The sequence below is a fragment of the Halichoeres trimaculatus genome, unplaced genomic scaffold, assembly GCF_033239565.1.
Source record: "Halichoeres trimaculatus isolate MK-OKI-2021-1 unplaced genomic scaffold, fHalTri1.1 fHalTri1_scaffold_4, whole genome shotgun sequence".
NCBI classification, from domain to species: domain Eukaryota; kingdom Metazoa; phylum Chordata; class Actinopteri; order Labriformes; family Labridae; genus Halichoeres; species Halichoeres trimaculatus.
Window position 1 is genome coordinate 15625387 of NW_027437182.1, and position 19183 is coordinate 15644569.

A 19183-nucleotide genomic window follows, 5' to 3' on the forward strand; every position below is an offset into this window, starting at 1 on the left:
TGACCTCTTCTCTTCTACACCAGGGACCAAAGCTCCTCTTAGACGACACTCTGCTCCTGCTTCTGCTCACCAAGAACTGGACTTCAGTGATGTGACACGCTCATGACAGGGTCTGACACCATCAACAAAGCAGAGGAAGTGCAGAGCCAATGAGTCTCAAGTCTGCTTCAGGGATCTGGCTCAGGGTCCAGGTTGGGACCATAACAACTTTGTGGCTTCAGGTTTTACATTTTTTCTTTTGTTTTGTATCCAGACCACATTTAAAGAGACAAATACTTTTTTTAAGTGGGGTTTAATGAGTTACATGTCTCCAGCGGATGTCCTAGAAATTAATGCCAGTCAGCTCAGCCTCCTACTGTGAAACTACCAGGAGAAACAGCCCTTAGCATAGCAGTGGTACCCAGTAGTTGAGCCTTGTATAAATGTGGTATAATTCAATACACAAAATTCTTAACATGTTATTGATGCTGAGTCCCAATCATGACAGCAAATAGTCTTTTTGGTTCATAATTTGAGTTCTTTCCTACTCCCTTCTTAGCGTACACATCCTTGGTTGCATTGAGTTGCCTTTTCCTCTGGAAACTAAAGCCCATACAGGAGTCCGCACAGCATCAGCTTGTATTAGCTCTGCTTGGATCACTTTTGTTAGGTTTTTGTTTTATTTTGGTTCCTATGTCAGTTTGCGTCACAAATGGTGCAAAGATAAATAGGATCTTAGCCCTGGCATGTAAAATTTTTAGTTGAGTGAACACTTAAAACAAGCTCAATGCTTGGGTCAGAGTCACTTAAAAATTAGTTAAATCATGTTGCACACTAAGCCTTTCTGCAGTAAACTTTACACTAGCCTGTGTGCTGTTTCTCCCATCAGTTTCTCTTGAAGGGGTTTTGATGACCAGCAATTATTGTTGCTAGTACAATTATTAGTGACATATACCTCATACAACCTCATTTTAAAAAAAATCATAATATGCCTACATTCATTTTGAAGTCTGTGGCTGAGGTTCAGACCTGTTTTTTAAAAAACATCTAAAGCTATAGTTAAACTCTTTATAACATCAGTCAGTAAAAAAAGGTTTGGGAGCACATGTACACTCAAACATACTGCCATATTTAGAGCACGTCTGCACCTTGTTCTGTTCAAGTTATATATTACAATCAACCCTGTGATTATACTTTGAACGCATGGCTTCACCTTTGTATATTACCTCTGCAGGAATGCCAGAAGCAGACAAGCTTTGGCACTGCTGTGTTTTTCAATACTGACAATTCAAAACCAGCTATTTGAACAGAGGAATCAGCTTGAACCATCTGCCTGGCGCCTTCAACCTCCCTCCCAGCACATTCCCAGCAAACATGCCAGTGAGAGCCGCTTCAACTGTGAGGTCTTTATTGATAGTATGAGTTGCTAAGAGATAGCTGCTCTCTAATTTTTGGGGGGGTCGCAAATGTAATGCCCCTAATTTGGGAGGGAGAGCACATCCATGTAATTACAATAATCTTCAGCTTTCCAGAGTTGAATGGAGATGTTGCATCATGAAACTGTCATGCGGAAAGGCAGCAGGAAGGGGTACTGTTATTCATAACAGAGAAAGAAAGCCTGACATATTCAAAAATCACAACACAAAAGTTGGTGGGCTATTCACCAAAGTAATTATGTTACACATGTGTACTGCTGGGGATCTAAGCTGGGGACTGTAATTGTTATCAGCTGTGTATTATTGCATATGGGCACCAGTGTGTGCGCCATTTAACTTTCAGCACCAAGTATTTACAGGATGGAAAAAAAAATGTTCACAAACACAACTGGAGGCCTCATCAGGCAGTTCGCCAGCTTGTTCCACAGACAGAAAAGAGATCTGCTCGTCCTCCCGCCACGGTGGACTCAGCTCTGCTTTCATCCCTTCAGACCAGAAGAGAGCAGAGTGAGATTCAATCATTAGCCTTGGCAAAAGTGACTTTTATTATTAGCGTTGTAATTTACTTGAGCAAAAGGGAAAGGATGCTACGGCATGAAGTGAGGTCTATTGAAATGTAAAAATAGAGTAGCGTATAATCTTGAAATGAATGCTTGTGAACAAAAAGTTTTTTTTTTCTTCTTTTCAATTTATTATCCACAACAACTTTTAAAAGTTAAGATAAGTTTTATCTCATCTTAACCAATCATGAGTACAGCACTTTGAAGCATTTAGCAAGTTACAAAGTCGCAAGTAAGTAAGTTAGTTCCCAGCTGTGATATTGCAGTTATGTCCAACATGACGCCTTAATTGTCATAATTATTGCATAGCATTTATATAAAGTATTTTAAATTTCACTTCTGTCTTTGTCATACTAATTGATGGCATTGGGGTTATTTACAACACTGTAAATTCCATTGCTATCTAAATTTCATAGCCTTCATCGCCATCACTGTATCACATACCACTATTTTCACTTTCCTCTTGATTAACTCTATCAACTCAAGCAGAAGTATCTTCCCATCCCATCTTGGAATATGGTGCCTCGTACAATATTCAACTGGTCTAACATCAGCCCTTTGAAAGCAGAAAGAGAAAATTGTTAGAATTTAGAGAAATGGACATTAGTTCTCACCTTTGCTTGATTGATGGTTTGCTTGATTTTGGAACCTGTCTCCTCGGGTCTGCACCTAGACTGGAAAAAAAAATCTACAAAAAAACACAATTTTGTCATTTTTATTTCACACCAAGGAATTAACTTTGACTAAAGAGTTTGTGATGATAAAGGGCTCATATAAAGACAGCATTCACAGGGCTGTTTAAGTTTATAGGTTTTCAATCAAAGGAAGGATATTTAGATGACTTATTTTGATTGTTTTAAAGTATGTAAGGAATATGGTATGCGCTCTCTTTGCAGTAGGACGGCCACTAAAACAAAACAAAACAAAAATTGAGGAATGAGCAATACTCCACTCAACCTGTCTTTCTACCATTTGTTAAATTGCCATCCTTGAGGACTGATCTCACTGCAGGTTGCCAAAAGCACCCAAGATCTGACCAGAGCTTTGCACCTGTGAGTAATTACTTTCCATCAAGGGAACCTCTCAGAGAAGACATGCATCACTCATTTACCAAAGAAGAAAAAAAATCTCATTGGCACACAATGGCACCCTGGAGCAGTCTGCAATTAATTGATAAACGCCAGGACGTGATGTCCCGTCAGATAGTAAGAAAGTGCTGCAAAAGAGTGCAGTGGGGCGTGAATCAAAGAGTGAAAAATGCATTAAGGAAAAGTTAGTGAAATGCCATTAACCTACTAAAGCCCTCAACTGATAGTGGAGGGCAATAGCAGGGGTTTTAAATTGCACCAAGCCCTCGAGATTATGGCAAAGTCTGTAAGCCTTCCATGAAAGACTGCAAACCCTTTTTGATTGCTTCTGACACAGGCGCATGAAGTTCCATGAGCAAGACTTTGAATCTGCAAACCATCATTAGGGATGTGGTAAACGTGTTTTGAGCGAGTGATCATTGTATATACACATGTGCAGATTTATAATCAGACTGAAATTTTGAGGGGGAAAATATCATACTGTGCTTTGGTTGCTTGTGTTGTAAATAGCGTCCGCATGCCAGCATGACTCCATGTTTCCCATAATAACATTAGTATTAGTCTCTTCCCAAAGGGCACAGTCAATAAAACTAAGGGTTGGATTCCTTTTTTCTGGCCGTTGGACGACAAATCAACAGACTTGGCAAAAACTAGAAGCCCTCCTTTTATAGAGGAATTTGGTAGTCATGCAAACACAAAAACACATGTATAAAACAGAGCTCATCCTCTTACAAATAAACACACGCAAGTGCAAACACACACACAGACATACACACACACTCTCTGAGTGTTACTGTTGAGATTCCCCTGGCTTTGATTAATCCCCACCGTCAGGGGGAAGTTCCTGTGTTTGGATCTTGACAGGCAGGTTGCCCACTCCACATCTGGAAGTTCTAGCTCTGCCATCAGACACACACATACATGGACAGACACACACTTTCATTAAAGCATTAAAAGCCTGCTGAACCTAACACACAAATCTCCTAAAACCCACCACCACCACACCTTCATTGTGTTTGCTACTTTTGTTTTGTCCACTGTGACCAATTTCTTCAAGCTTTCTTTAGATGTTAATATTTTTTTTTTTTTAAGCATCAAAAAGAACAAACAGGGTCTTGTTTATAACACAATGATGATATTGACATTTCCCTCGTCAACAAAAGGGTTGAGTTTAAATGTGTTAAAGACTTTACTGCAGGGGGAAAACCAAGTTTAAAAATCTTTCTTAAAAGAAAATTAATCCCTCCAGACAGTTCATTTTATTTGCTGTAAGTTTAACAACTTTTGTTAAGTACTGCATTTTTCTTTTAACTTTTTTCTCTTTGTTTTCAACATCAAAATAAGGTTTATACTGCAGAATAATGTTGTCTTTGAGGAAATCCAGCACAAAATGCCAGGTATTTGTCTTAGCAATATGCTTAGATCTTCTAGATATGATATAAAGATATGAATAGATCTTCTTTGGAAATGCCCCTTAATAAGATGTGTTAGGAATTCAATGCAGCATAGAAAAAAAGTGTAAAGAAAAAATGATTTAGTTACAGTGTTTAGAAGCTGAAGAATGTGGTTTAAGAAATACAGCTGCAGAGTTAATCATACCATTTCTGAGAGCATTGTCCCACGTTCATAATGTTAAACTACTGCATTTAAATTGATGGCTGAAAACATGTAACTTTAGTAATAACAGTATTTCCAAAGACCCTTATACCCTACTAATTCTATATGCAGGTTTATTTGCTTTTCATTATCCTGAACAATTGATCAAAGAAACCTGGGGTAGAAAGGGATCCTCTTGGATAGTAAAAGTATACACGATCTTTTATGTCCAAGTGAAAAAGGCCATGACCTCCTGTGGTTCCTGCCTCTAGCTTTCCAGTGTAATGTCCACTCAATGACCCGAAGCTAAAGTTTCTTTTTCTATTAGGCATTTTTGTAGAAAATGTACATGCCATCATTTTTGGTCCATTTTAATGTCAGCATCTGTTTCAAGAAGTTATCTGAAGAGGGTCAACTAACCAGAAGCTGAAGTCCAAACAGAGACCAGTTTCATTTACTTACAACTGACTGGTCTTAATTTTGGCAAAATAATGTGATGAAGAGATGTGCAAAAAGTAAAAATGCTAATTTGAGACTGTCAGGACCAGGCCAACTGATAGTGTTGCCCACCCCCTCCCACTTGTATGAAGGCCCAGTTCTGAGCCAGCCCGGTCTCAGGAAAACAGACCAGTTTTACTTCACTTTTTACTTCATCTCAGATTGAAACTGAACCATCTTTTCAATGAATACATCAGAGAAGTTGAAACTTTTGATTAATTTAGATGGCTGCTTGTCAGTAGGGGGTGATGATGAGTCCCAAAGCCAGACCAGTTGAGAACCATTGCTCTAGAGGAAAAGAAAACCACTTTTGAATTTTTTTGTGGTTGAATGGGGGTCGGATTGATCATTTCTGATGCATTCCAGAGGGTTAGAAAGAGCAACTCCTGGTTAGCTAATATGACACAGTATAAGGCAGAGCTGCCACTCAAATCCCCTATTAAGATCCAGATCTGACCGTTAGCTGCCAACTGTCTATATAGATAGTCTCAATCATTTAGAAATTAAGCTGATGTGAAAGTGGTAAAAACTGTAGTTTCTAGAGTGTCCTCTTCATACTAGCTCTGGCAGCATCAGAAGCCAGATATAGGGTGCATCTCAGTGCGTTAATTTCATGCCTCCTCTTTCCTATCTCCTCCGCGGCACCGGAAGTACTTTATTATTCGCCATTTTGAAGACTGTCCCAAAGCGATAATTGTGCTCAGAGGAGAGAGGAGAGAAAAAACGAGCTGAAAACAGACACTGAGGATCGATCAGAAACTGTTCATAAAGCTAGTCATAAAATTTTTGTTGTAAGTTTGAAGCACAAATTACTGAACACAACCATTGTGAAATCAATATAACAGAGGATTAATACTGAAAACTGAAATCTAATAAACAATATCCTCCCCAAACACAATAAACTAGGTAATATTAATAAGTTTCAGAGTTCAACATCAGATGAGCTCTGGATTGAGGCTAAATAATTCATAAATAAGCTAACAATTATGCATTATACCTGTAAAGTGACAGCAAATCGTCTCTCCCATGCATCTCTGGTGCCAGGAACTAAGACGCAAGTGAACAACGCAAGTGAACATCGCAAGTGAAGGAAGGCAGGATGGAACTTTGGAGCTTTGAGACGCACTCGTTGAAAATAAGAAAGTCTTTACAGCAAAAATAAACAAGTTTACATCCTTGTAGAAAAATGGTTTTGGTCTGATAATTAATTTTGCTTGGATACAATGTGCAATGGGTGAATTTCATTAAAGCTCAGTTGGTTTTCATGACTGGGGGACATGGTGTACTTGACTGACAGTGCAGTTAGGAAGGACCCTACTCAACTCCACATCTGTGTCAGTTGTCATTTTGACGTCGCTTTAGTTAGTTTCTGTAGTATGGTTACTGCTGACATCGAGTGTAAAAACCAAACTTGAAAAAACCAATGGGTGACATTGCTGGGCTGCATCAGTGTTATATACTGTTAATGATTGCCACCAGTAGAATATGGGATGGCATGATGGCAGCGTGTGTTTTTTCTGCTTGCTGCTGGTTGCTCCTACTCAGACAGCAAACACACTACAAATGGGAACCAGAACATATCGTAATGAAAATCCTATTAACAATCACACATTTTACAATTTCACGTAGAATCTGTAAATTAAGATAAATCTTGACAAAGTGTTAATATCACTGAAATCCTTATCTTTGGTTAGAATACCACCCAAAAATGTGTCTTTTCCCTTAAAATAAGTCTACTACACAGTGGAAGTGGACATTAAATACATACTGACTTTAAACAAATATAAAACTAATGTTTATCTTTCAAACCCTGTAAGCTCCTATATCTAAAGTTTGGGCTATAACTTCTACTGACAACAAATCTCCTCAACGCATAAATCAGCATGCAAACAAAGCTTGTAGTTTAGTAGCACCGTTTCAACTCCACTTTGTATTTACAGATCAGACCTCTAAGGAGTTAAGGATTCTGTCTGCATTGAATCTAAACGTGTTTGTGTGCTAGGAACAGGCTGACTTCTCCATCCTTCATATGGAGCAGAGTAAGCTCAGAAAGGGATGAGAGCAAATGAAATCAGAGAGAAAAATAACGCCACAGAGGACACTCTCATGTTCAAGCACTTGCTCTTAAAAACACTTTCTAAATTCCTCTACTTAGGTTGTTTACTTTCGGACTGAGACGCTCTTTCCATCACTTCAAATTAAATCAGCTGTCAAAGCATTTTGTACAAAGAAAACTCTATAAGAATCTCTGTAGGGGGCTGTTCCTACATTTACTTGGTTGCTTTAAAAGGTGGTGACCATTAAGTGAACATTTTGGCAATAAATCTCAGGCATTGTTCAGATACAGCTGCCTATGAAAGGTTAAACTCCCACAATCCATATTTGATTACACATTTTTAAAGCGTATTGATTTTGTCTTTAATTAAAAATTACAGTTAGTCAATGTTTTATTGTTGAGACTGAATAGACACAGTTTTATGAAAGAAAAATAAAATAATGAATACAAGACAGTTCTATTCCAAGGACAATAACAAGAACCTACTTTTGTGTTTTACCTATCTTTAATTGGTTATGAGTCTTTCGCTTAATCTGCCCTCTGAACTGGCACTCTTTAAACTTCCATATGACATCCCAGTCCAAGAAAGTGAATGTGTGACATATTGGTCCAGAGACTCGCCTGTTCTGGCTGCTCCACTTTGACCTTCTTTGTGAGCAAGTGAGACAGGCCACCTTTCATTCCCAGACACTTCGTTAAGTCAACTTCCTCTCTCCCCTCAGCCCACAGTGTTATTGTAAAGTGTCACTTGGTGCTGTCAGAGACAGAAAAGATTGTTCTGTTTCTGTTTCTGTTACTGTGTGTGTGTGTGTGTGTGTGTGTGTGTGTGTGTGTGTGTGTGTGTGTGTGTGTGTGTGTGTGTGTGTGTGTGTGTGTGTGTGTGTGCGTGCGTGTGAGAGAGATTTGATACTGGTTTGAAAGACATTATGTGTGGAGGTGCGTATGAGTGTGTTTGTGAGGCCACAATGGGTGCCTGTCAGAGTGTGAGCAGTGACGTGACACTGCCACTCAGTGGACTGCTGCCAGAATGCAACATGAATAGATGTGTGAGTGAAGACAGCGAAAAGTGTGTTTTACACTGTGTGACTGGATAACATAGTGAGAAGCAACAGTTACATCTACTCAATGTGTTTCAATTTACTAAGGAAAAACTATTTTCTATCACTAGATGCTGCAAGGAAACTGATATAAAGTAAATGAAATTCACAATAGCTCAAATGAAAGACATTTCCTTGAAAAGAAGGGTAACGTTTTAGCTTGTTTTGATTAAAAAATAATGAGAAAACATGGCATAGCCACTTTAAAGTCTGGGCTTAAACAAATGATCAACTTGTTTTTTTTACCTGCATCACAAATATGAAGCTATAACCATATGTTGGTCAGCTTAGTTTGGCTTTGCAGCAACCAAGGGTTGGAAACAAAGATACAGAGTTTGTGTGGCTCAGTCAGAAGGTTTAAAAGTCATGTCATTCCCATAGACTGTATAAAACATGGACATCTGCGACGTCACCCGTCTGTTCCTGAAACTGTGAAATGAAGCCAATCTGCGGATGCAGCTACATTCACTGACGCTGGCTGTGAGTTTTTCATCGAGCAGCTACAGGGCATTCGGCGGTCATGTGACCTGAGCTGTGCCTCTGATTGGAAAATCAAACGATTCTAATAACTTCTAAACCGCAGAGATAGAAAAAAACATCCATTACTGTACAGTGTGTGCCGATAGTGAAATCACTGTTCTAGACCCGAGCTGTTTTTTGAACCAGGCTGTAAATATGCTTTTTAATGCTGTAAAAGTCTGTTTTTATGGCTGAGTGTGTACGTGACTTCCAGTCTTTCTGCAGCCAGCCTCAAGCGGATTTCCGACGAACAGCGACTTTTAGCACCTCCGCATAGGTTTCATTTTTACCCCTTGGTCATCCCCTAAGGTTGCCCCCTGGTGCTGTGAAATAAGCAAGCAACTATCAAAAACTATAGAATCTAAATCTATAGCACGATGAAATCATGTTTGCAGCCTGATTTGTGTGTTTCTTGTGACATCACAAAGTCTGAAGTCTTAGCTATCCTGGCTTCATCCCCTTAAGGGTCTTGTGCCAACAATGAAATGTGGAAAACAGAGACATTTTTTGTTTGCATGATTCATATAAAGTAAAACCTCTATTTATTTATTTTATTATTTATTTATAATTTTTTATTTTTTCTATTATTTATTTATCTATGTAAAGTTCAGAATAACAGTTGAAATTTGCAATCATTAAAAGTTTTTAGATTTTGGAAGGCATTTTGTGACACCTTGTTTAGTGTTTTGCAATGCTACCCAGCTAGGTCACTGTGATTTGGGCTGGTAAGTTTTGGAAAAATAATAAGGCTTGTTACAGTTAATTGTTGTAACACAGTATCAGAAAAGTTTCCTTATATCTTTTGGTGCCTTGAAAAGCTCAAAGTCTATATGTTAGCAAAAGTTAGCAGTTGTTGGTGCCTGCACACATTGCTCTTGGCTTGTTACAGGGTTTTTTTGTGTTGTTGTTGTTTGTCTTGCATAAGTTCACGCGTCCAATAATGAATCCAAAATCCAACATCTTGAAGTGTAACATCATCACTGGGAGGTTAACCTATGAAAGCACAGAATCCATCAGCTACGCAATCATTGTTCAGTCCGGTAAGACAAAGGCTAGTTGTATTAGCAAGGCTAGGTCCTGATGCCAAGCTAAACAATGAGTATATTGGCTAAAACATCTCACTAATCGTTCGTTTTTTAAAAGGTAAAAGTAACAGTAAAGATACACATAAGCTTTCATCATACCCATGCATTCAAGTGTCTGCCACTTAAATATTCTTTTTTTCCTGCTTGCATTAACAGGGTACTCTTAAGATACAGGATATCTGGTTTCGTTACCACAGTGGAATTTTGATAACACCCCAATTATCTCAAAGTGCTGCAGCAATTATCAGAGCGTGACACCACAGAGGAAAATTTTAGCAGATAATAGTTGTCTTAATTTAAATTGCCACTGCCAAGAAAACTTCCCTTTGAACTTTCAACATGCTTTTCACCATGAAGTCACCCCAGATTGGTCCCATGGGCACTTTGGGTGGAGAGGGTTATGAGAGTGGACAGATTCTTAGACAAATGAAGGTGATGACACAGACGGCCTGAGCCAGGGCGAGAGACAGCGAGGGGGAGAGGGGAAACAATGTAGAAAAAGAGATGACAGTGTCGATAAAGTGAAATTGGAGATCAAGCCAACAGATGGAAGAGCACAAGAATGTGACCTGCCAAGTTGCTCGTGGCACTCTAGACACGGAGAGACGGATACGTACAGTGGGGAGATAAAAAGGGAAGGGAGAGTGGGAATGACAGATGCACGGCGGGGAAGAGCCAGGGAGTGGGGAGGAAGAGACAGCGAGATGAGAGGGAGGAAGTGAGACTCGCACAAAAGGGAAATGAGCAGGAGATGAGTGGGCAAGAAAAAGGGGGGAGATCTGTGAAATCAAAATATTAAAGTGCACGCAGAATGAGAAAGATAGGGAGAATAAGCGAGGAGCTAAGAGCGAGAGTTCAAGAGTAGCAGGGGGTAAAAGCGAAAGAGGTAAGCAAGAGAGCAGGGGAGAGGCCACAGCTTGCCTTCCTCCGATTCACATGTGGAACAATAGCTGCCTATCAGTCTGTCAGCACCTAAAGGCGCAGAGGGAGTGAGAAGGCAGGAGTGACACGGCACTAACATCAATGAGCTATTGTCTGCGCGTGAGTCTCCGTCGAGCCAAATCTCACCCGGTTTCCTATTAAAAAGTTCTAACACTATGAGTAATGGCTGCAAGTCGGGGACACAGTTCTCTTTGAGAGGCTGTAAACAGAAAGATTGTGCAGATTCTTGAGACTCAACGTGACCAAGGTCCATACATGAGCACTAGTCCAATCCTTGTATAAGAGTTATTGCAGGAGAACACACAGACACAATTATAGATCTGGGCACACACAAAAAGAGGCACATGCACGCATAAATATTGAACAATGATGTCCTCTAATGATTTCCATTACCTTCCTCCAAGCAAAGGCTCTGTTTCCATTTAAACTTTTATTGTTTCTTGACAACATGCATTAAAACAACCCAGTGAAGAAGGATTGGAATAAACATCCAGGGACTGAAAATAAACACTGTGTGTGTATGTGTGTCTGGGGTGTGTGTGGGTGTGTATACTTGCTTTCTCCCTGAGAGGACAACAATCAAACTTCTAATGCACATATACACACCACACCACACCACACACACGCCACACACAGAAATTGCACACACAGTCAGAGTCTATGTCCTCCCAAAAGCACTCTAGGCATAGCAGACACCACATTAAATGTGATTTCTGAATATGGCTCATAAACTTATTCACTGTACTTACTCTGAGTTAATCCACACAGAAATCAGCAGATTTAAGGAGTGAAGCACTTCTGCCCTCTGCGTGTCAACCACTGTTGTTTCAACTCTTAACCTCTGTGACAAAGAAACCACTGAACTCTACACTTCATAACACAGACTTAATCCCAGGGGCATTTTTTTTCCAACAGTCACACTGACCTGCTCATACAAAGGGCCCAAGTCTGGGCAGCCAATTGAGAGAGCTGGCGCTTAACATGTGCACGGGACCTCTAGTGATACATTTCTGTGGATTAGATGCAAATGCAGTTCAGTAAAGATTATCTTTATGTTGCCTCTCTGTTGTACTGCATTTGAAATAAAACAAAATGTAGGTAATATTTACATCAAACAAAAAACCATTAGGGTCTCCTGTTGTTTCTCTAATCATCCCTGGGAACTGTAAAATGGTAAAATGGTAAATGGACTTGGCCTAAATAGAGCTTTCTCTACTATTCTGACCATTCAAAGCTTTTACATTGCAAGTCACATTCACACCACATGCAGTCAGTACGTTTACATGCAGCTTAAGAAATCAGACTTAGTCAACACGAGATCACACCATTAAAATGCACGTAAGCAGCTTAGTCGGAACGATAGTTGACAGGGCAAAGCTGGACTGACACACAGATAATGCAATTGCTATCAGACTGTGGATAGATCTGGCAGGTCTTGATATGCCATGATATGTTCAGCGTGAGCAAATTTCACCCAGAAGAGGAAGAAGCTGACTATAATACCTAATACCATGTGATTTGATTAACAAATTCTCACGTAAGTGAGACACAAAGAGCTACAGCTGTATTCATGTTGACATCGACGTTAGAATGCTCCTCTTCAACTGAACTGAAAGTAGTTTCATATGCACGCAGCTTTACTCATCAAAAAAGGACATAGCGCCACCTATTGGAGAGTGAGATTTTCTTGGCCAGAAGTCTGATTCTTTTTTTCTGCATGTATACAAGTCTGGACAAGTCTAGATCCCCTGCTTCAACTTGAAGATCAAGCTTTGACCTTTGTTGGACCGTTGCATGCATGTCAACGTTCTGACTGATGGCAAAAGCTGTCATGTCTGGAGCCCATGAATGAACTCCAGTGACATTGAGAGACGACTGCCACTGAGGCACATTAGCCCCGCACAGCACTGCAGAATGGCTTCTCACCTGTTCCAATAACTACACCTCCTGATTAACAAGCATCAGCCTGCAGTGCTTACACACCCTGGTTTTTCAGCCGCTCTTCACCTGATCATTCAGTCTACCAGTGCAGTATGTTATATTTCTCCCCGAAGATCGATACCAGCTACCAGCCTGCTGTCTTCAGCTCTTGATTTACCAGATCATCTCTCTGCTGGCTTCTTACTGCCAACCTTTCTCTATGAAATACCAATTCTAGTGCCTTCTCACACTTTAATAGTTAAGATACCAGGTGGACAGTGAAGTCATACCAATTAGCTGAGATAGAGTTGCTTACCCTAGTCAGTTTTATTATTTTTTATTTATTTATTTCACTTGGATGTCTCCTTTTTGCTACAAGCCTAAAAAATGTAATATCAAAAAGAATTCAAAAACCAGCCCAGGTTAAGCTTTGCGGTTCAGAGTCATCAGTCCTGTGGTCTCTGGTTAGACTCAGACCCTAGTCTTTCTTTATGGCATTCTTTTAAAATATTTTTATTATTCAGTTGTAAAACAGCATAAAACCGTTTCTTTCTGCACTTTCCTGTTTCCAGTTCTCTCACTGATACAGGAGTCTGCAGAATTCTGGCAGTGAGGAAAGCAGATATTTGCATTAAAAACATTCTGGTCCATCAAGCTAACCAGAAACATTCAGGTAATTGAAGAGAACTTACAGTGTGCTGAAAATTTAAGGCGGAAACCTCAACGCAGCTGCTCCTCCAGCTTCATCAGCAGCTGAATGAACACACTTCCCAAGTAATTTTGACAAGGTAATCATTCAGAACACCGGGAAAAGCTTACGGCAAACCATCAGTTTATTTGACTTCAGCCCGCTACATGTAAAAACATGTCTTTTCTTTGACCTGTTAATATGGTACAGTTATTAGTCTGGCTATGGCCCAGCTCTGTGTGCACCGGCTCTGCTCTCAGTGTGCTGCGTTCAAAGGCAGGGTCAATGTGGTTCTGGTTAGGAAGGGGAGCAGGGACAGAAAGAAGCAGGAGAAAAGAGAGCAGCCAATCTAAATGCCCTTTTACATCAACATTTTGGTGTGCAGTCTCAGATGATCTTTGACAGACAGAACCAACACAGTGTAAAGTAAATATCTATAGAGTAGAAGTTTGGGGTTTTTTCTGCCCTGTGGGTGATTGTGAAGAGCTAATAAATTAGTTGCAGAGTATGTTGAAAATGAACATTGAATGAAAATATGTTTAGGATTTTAGGATTTTGTTTCATTTTCTTCATGCCAAAATTTCCCCCTGGGAAGAAAGTATTCCTGATTCCTGATACTGTTTGTATCACTCAAAACAGATTTTATTTTATTTTTTAAAGAAAAAACTGATTTAATCACCATGAATTTGAACCTTTCATCCTGAAAAAAAACTGATGTGTATTCTCTCTCCAAGGTTGCTCTCACCCCTGCTAAATGGTTAACATGGTTTGACCCAACAATCTGAAAAAAGTCAGAAGAGCTGAGCAACTGGAGCATCATTTTCCCCAAAAAACTCCAAATTAAGATTTCAAAGAAGTGCAAAAGCTGAGAAAAGGCAGACTGCGGAAACATGCTTTTTAGTTTCCTGGAAAGAAAAACAACTTGCAGATTTCAGAAATAGAAGGGTTTGAACTAAAACCAGCACTTTAAGACTTTCGCTAGTCAGCCAGTAATCCAGCTTGTGCCACTTCCTCCCACATGTAGTGCTGTATGACTTGAGTCCAGGATATTCAACCTGGACTTTAAGACTAATGATATGGACTCAGACTGAAGCATCAGCTGCACTAAGATCTGGAATATAGAAAGAGGAACAAGTGGTATTAATAACAAGTACCACACATTGGCTCAGATCCAGGTTACGGGGGCTTAGGCAAGACTTAGCTAAAACTTAAAAAATGAGGACTCACGACTTGACTCTGACTCAAGGCTTTTTTAAACAACTAGCCCTTCCCACAGGAGAGTGAAACATTCTTTAGAGTAATAATAACTAGCTGCAATTGATTTACAATAATGTTGAAAGAAGAACATGTAGGGCAGGTCCCATGTTTGAATCATTGTTGGGACAATCACTAGGATCATGCATTTATAATGGGAGAAAACTGAGGAAACTATCCTTACAATGTGTTAGTCATCCATGCCGCCTCACAGCCTGCAGGTTACAGACTTCAATCAAGGGCAGACTTGTGTTGAGCTAAAATGACCCGCCTTTCTTCCACCACAGGATGGGTCTGGGTGTATTGTGGTATCAAGATCATGCACAACACTTTGAGGTGTTGAGCCATCAACATCCTGATAATGTCTATTATGGGAAGGATGCTGTAACACCACCCCTTTAAAAAAAGAAGATGTAGAAAACACTGTCTCATACATCAGAAAAGTTTACAACCATTAGCCATCCAAAGACCTGGGTCAATAAATCATATTAATTGTAAAAACTTAAACTTAACGATTTGAGAACTGGATCTCAACAAAGTCAATACATGGTTTATGAGATAATCTACACATCTCTTAAAGATTCAGAAAGTATGAGTATATCAACAGAAGAGAAACACTGGTGCACATATTTCAGTTAGTGTTGAATCATATATCTCTTTACAGCAGCTCAAGCACACAAGTCATTCAACCGTCCTGCTCTTCCCTTCCCATCCCAGCAATGGCCACAGTCTGACTGACATGCTCTGGATAAAGAATGGGTGGGATGCGTGTTCAAGACCAATGATGGTTTTCATGGTCACAGACGACTGAACAGGACCCTATAAATGTCATTCTCTCTGGCAGAGGAGGAGGGGACCAAGACTGGGAGCTAAAAGCAGGATCACCCCAGCAATAATGGGTTCCACAGCCGCTGCTCTGTAACCACCTGCAGGTTTAAATCAAACCCCAGCCTCCCTCAGCCCGGCAGCAGTGTCAGAGACAGGCACTGAACTGGGGAAGTCTGGCACTCAAACCTAGAATGCCCCCTAACTCTCAGTATGTCTCTGTAATAATGTGGATGTATGGAAATGGGAAGAGGAAAGGCTGATGATGGGGGTTACATCCCAGACAAGGCTTCCTATGAGGTGGGATAGAATTCCAAACTGGTGTTGTGCAACCATTTTGGGGAAAGCTGGATCCTGCTTAGCGTTGGTCATAATTGTAGCAAGCAGCAGGGAGTTCAAGCACTGGTATTGGAGGAAGAGGATTTCTCTTTTTGGATCACACGTCTGTTCATGATGATGTTGGCTTTAAGAAAATCAAACCTCTTCCACAGAGATTTATGATCACTTGGTAACAGATTGTCATAGTCAAGCAATCAGAAGTTTGTGTGGATCACAATATAAGAAATAAATGAGAGGGAGTGTTTTTAGAGCTTGTAACAGGAGATATGATAGAGAAAGAGAAATCGGACCTTATTAAAAGTCTTCTGTTTCTCACTGTTTGACTTTGTGCAGTGACAGAGTGGCTGAAATTGGTTGGTATTGCACACAAAAAAAAATAAGCTGGGCAAGCTGCCTAGTTTTCCAGGAAGGCTTCACTCATCTGTGCACACATATGTTGTATAAATATGCATGTGCGGTTATCAGCAAGTGTGTGATTATATTTATTTATCTACATCTCAGCCTGCCGCTGAGTGTTAAACCGCAGTGATTACAATCAGAGGTGCTAATGGTTACTGATAGCACACAGTTCTTTTAACACTCTGATCCTACACACACAAAAACAAACACACACAAACCACACAAGAATAAACCAAGTCTGGTAAAGGAACAGCAGGGCTTCACTCTGCACAGTGCTGCTGGTGTCGGTGGCCTAAAGCCCCAGGGGCATGAGCAGACCACTCTGCCTGCAGGGCATGAGCAGACCCCAGAGCCCCAGAGGGCAGAGGCTCCTCTCCACCACATCCAGCCATCGCCTTCTCTCTGCTGCATTATTGATGAGCTTCTCTGCCCTGAGGAGCTCTCCAACAACATCTGCACATCAGATTGATTCTGCTGTACCCAAGTGTGCAGCAAGGAAGAGTTGGACTGGAGTTTGGGTATTACAGCAACGGATATGTGTGTATTGGACATGTGGAGCATATTGTGGGGTCAGCTCTAGCAATCTAGCCGTCCTGCGAGCAGGATGAGGACGTGATGCTCTTTTTAATGATGGCTCTGCAGATGTAAGACTGCATGTTTTCACATTTTCTTTGTAAATTGAATTCCACCATGTATCAAAATAATCCAACACAAACCTGATGATTTAACTTGATATCAGGATGCTACCTATATCACCTGTGCTTTAGGCTAACCTCCCTGACAGGGCTTGTCTATGTTAGTATGGAGAGAAAAGGCAAACTTGAATAAAAATGCATGACTCCTTTTTGGCTCCTGCACTCAGCCCAGCAGGCATGTCTAGTGAAACAGTGTGTGGTGTGAAATCACACTGTGGGTCACGGATGGAAAATGCTGATATGCAACCTGCCTCAGTTTTGAACACCACTCATGAAGACTCAAGAGGACCTGGAGAAAACCTCAGTCATTAATCACCGTCGTGGTCAGGGAGGCAAAGGGAAGGCTTCAGAAGGGGATTCAAAGCAAACAGAACTTTGTACAGCAGTATGCATCCTGTGTTGGATGGCAGTGAAAAATCATGCACTCTGCAGTTTACAGGTACTTAAAGCATGCCTGATAAAGCAAACTTGTGACTGTGCTGTTATGTGTGGAAAGATGACGAGTGATGGTCATGTCTGGAAGAAAGTTAGCTTCCAGCCAGGAGAACTGCAACCTTGGGAGCCCTTAACTGGCAGGGATACTGTAAACCCTCCTCCTTTAAAGCCATAAATCAGCTCAAGTACGCTGCACTTTTCAAATAAATACCAGACTCAGGAGGAGGGGGAGCTGTGTGAGAGGGATAAGGGGTCGGATTTTGGGCAGTCGGGTTCTGGTGGAAGATTGTGGCTTCGATGACAACATGCTTTGGAGTTTAAATATCACCCACCCTGTGATAATCGCGGGTTAGCCTTGTCATTTGACCCTCTGTTACTCTGCTAATGCTTAGCTAATGTAGTTGCACACCTAAATTGACTATATAGCAGCACATACTTGTTTAATTGGTGGTAAAACTGCAGGCTGTGATTTATTTCAGTGTTAAGATTCAGATTTTGCACATTTACAATTCTGCTGGTTTAATTTTACTTCTTGGTAGAAAGGTTTCAAAGGAGGTTACAAGCGATAAGAAAGTATACAAACTATAATATATGCACTTTTTTGGTTATACATGTTCAACTGCCCGTTAATAAAAATATCCTATCAGCCAATCACATAGCTGTAACTCAATGCAGCGATCTGCTTAATTTACACTTGCGCAAAAGTACAAAATGCAGCATATCTGAATGATGGAAAGCAGACTTATGGACTGTTTACTGACTAAAACTATAAATATTAGGAACGTGTTGGTTCTTCTGATACCATTCAGAGAGTTGCCTTAAGTTTTACACGGTGTCACACATATCTCATACCACTGTGTCACCGTTTGCCAAGTTTTAAGATTCAAAGCATGAAGAAAGAAGAAAGAAATCCCCCAGACCGTCACAAGTCCTCATACACTCACATTTTTAGATTTAAAAAATAAATAAATAAATAAAATAAACACTTCAACAGGGTCAAGGAGCCAATTACAGACATATGATTTAAATAAAAACAAAGAGACCAAAAGGCAAACAGAAAATCTTACCTAACAAAGTACAGAGTGTCCATAAACTGAAAAGTCTAATCCAAATTCCAAATCCCAGGGGAAATCCACATGATCAGTGGGACAAAGGCACAGGTATGACTCAGGGAAGACACAACAAGCTGTCAGAGAGAAGAGAAACAGAAAGACCACACAGAGATTCCGAGTAATCAGACACAGGTGTGACACAGGACACAGGTGAAACTAATGAGGGTAATCGGGGGGGGGGGGGGGGCACAGCAAGAAACTACAAAATAAAACAGGAAATGCTGGGAAATACAAGATTGGTTAAAGTAAAACAACAAACCCAGATAAATAAAAACAGAAACACAAAGCATGATCTACAGATAAAACAGGAAATGATTTAGAGTCATCGAACTAGGAAAAAATACAAAACCTTACAAAGGCAACCCATGACATTGTTGTTGATGAAAAAAGTTGGTTGCTGTGTTCTGGCCAATTGTTACCTTTAACTGCTCTATAAAAGACAACAGCTTTGAAAACTGTGAGGGAATGCCTTCACCATCTTTATGATAACAAGCCATAATACAGAAGGGTTTCACTTTTCAGGTGATTAAAAGCTTATCAATTGGACATCAGTTAAGATCAGAGGTAAATTGGCGGCAAGCAGGGGGTACAACTCCACGAAAATAGAAGACACTTGAGTAAACACAAAAGTTGTGTCTAATCTGATACAGACGAAGGAAA

At 40.3% G+C, this 19183-nt stretch overlaps 1 long non-coding RNA gene across 1 annotated transcript; it reads right to left on the reverse strand.

Annotated features, from left to right (window-relative positions):
- Nucleotides 1–1318: 1318 nt before the first annotated feature.
- Nucleotides 1319–18592, reverse strand: LOC141789570 (uncharacterized). Its single transcript, XR_012598217.1, has 3 exons — nucleotides 18479–18592; nucleotides 2590–2663; nucleotides 1319–1900 (listed from the first exon to the last, which is right to left on the reverse strand). It is a non-coding gene; the product is annotated as an uncharacterized LOC141789570 (long non-coding RNA).
- Between the last annotated feature and the right edge of the window lie 591 nt (nucleotides 18593–19183).